This window comes from Lepeophtheirus salmonis, chromosome 1 (genome assembly GCF_016086655.4).
Source record: "Lepeophtheirus salmonis chromosome 1, UVic_Lsal_1.4, whole genome shotgun sequence".
Classification (NCBI taxonomy): Eukaryota; Metazoa; Arthropoda; class Copepoda; order Siphonostomatoida; family Caligidae; genus Lepeophtheirus; species Lepeophtheirus salmonis.
The window spans coordinates 13,296,340-13,298,142 of NC_052131.2; positions in this window are offsets into that span (position 1 = coordinate 13,296,340).

Below are 1,803 nucleotides of genomic sequence, written 5' to 3' on the forward strand. Positions count from 1 at the left end.
TATCACTTACTCATTCAATAATTAACGAAGGTTGAGCAATTGAAATTATTTCAAATTTGAATGTTTATCAATTAGTTACAAATCAAAACAAACTTGAGCTTTCTAGATTACTTAAAAGTTGAGAAATTGACAATTGAATGTGATTGGCGAATTTTCATTTGCACACTCCAAGCATTTGTACGTTTCCAGCACCAACGTCTATGCTGTCAGCAAGTCTGACACGTTGAAGAGGACCAATGGGTCTGACAAAAAGGCAATCTGGAATCGGAAGAGTTAAAAAACAAACAGCTCAGGCAAATTATCTTTCATGAGTGAAGACCCATGCAAGAGATCTCGGGATTTCACACCAGACAACCCAGAAAGCTATAAATAAAGTGGTTGGAAAGAGTCTTGTGAGGGTGGAGAGGCCACTTTTGATACCGGCAATGAAATAAAACCATCACCACTGTTGCAACACTCTGTTGAATGAGGTGTTGCATTCTTTTGAACTTTTTTTTTACACTTTTGGCCCCTTTACAGCAATTTTGCAGGTGCACTAGGAGGCTGTGACCATCCAAAATGATTTTTATCCCGAAACTGAAGAATAAACATAATTTTAATTTATTAAAACTGCCAAGGCTTAGATTAAAGAAAGATAAAAATAATAATAACATAAATGTTCAATAATGTATTTTATAATAAAAACTCATGAAAAAGATTACATTTCATATTTTGCCCCTTAGTTCAAAAAGATTATAAGCTATAAATCTGGTTACGAGACTATTTACATACAGGTCCTGACAAAAAAAATGAGGACAGACTACTTTTACACGTATTTGTTACCTGTTTTTTTTCTATTTTAGAGAGAATTTTTTTTCTATTTTAGAGAGAATTGTTTTTGACTGTTATGTCTTTTGGACTAGCTGTAATAAATTTTGGTAATATCGGATAACGAGTAAATGATTGCTGGTGTGTTTTTTTTTTTCGAAGTACTTACTTAAGAAATAAAATATATTGTATTTATTAATATATGTCAAATCTACACACTGGGTGCGGAGTTTTAACCTTTATAAATGAATGCATTAACTTTTAACATTTTTGAGATAACGTGTTAGAATTTAATGAAACTTTTTTTTTATCAACTTTATATTCATTTAATTTATTGACTCAATGTAACCTCCCTCAGCCTCGATGACAGCCATTAGCCTCTTAATGAAGGAATGCCAGTACTACTACTGAAATTTATGTATATGATGCGCCAGTACTAGCCAACAGAAACCCTCGATACTTTAATATTGAGTTGAAGAATTTTACAGACATTGAAATCAATGTACATTGGAAGACAAAGTCCAACAGGATCAGGTCTGGGCTGTATGGGGGCTCTTGAGGCTGATCAGTTGTCCTTGGCGACGTTAGAGATGCTTGGCCATGATCTCAGAGGTTAGAAGCGGCAACTCCACCCTTGCCAAATACTTTCTTCCAATATTTTTCAACATGTTCCTCATTGTCTTCTCATCCACACCCAGATCTGTTAAATGAGATCTGATTAATCTTCACCCCACATCCTGGACACTTCTCCATACCGTTGTCGTCCTACATCCTCTTTCGGACTTCTGCGTACACAGTGTGTATAGATTCCCCCACATGTCATATAGTGTCTGCCCTCTTCATCCTCCCAGGAAGAAGTGGTGAAATTTTAAATTGTCTCTTTCCAGGCTCATCTTTGACTAGAGAGAAAAATGCAAGTAATATGCCCTACAGCCATTATATAAAGGGATATTTCGTATTTCAGACTTTTGAAATAAATGCCGTAAAACACCTCAA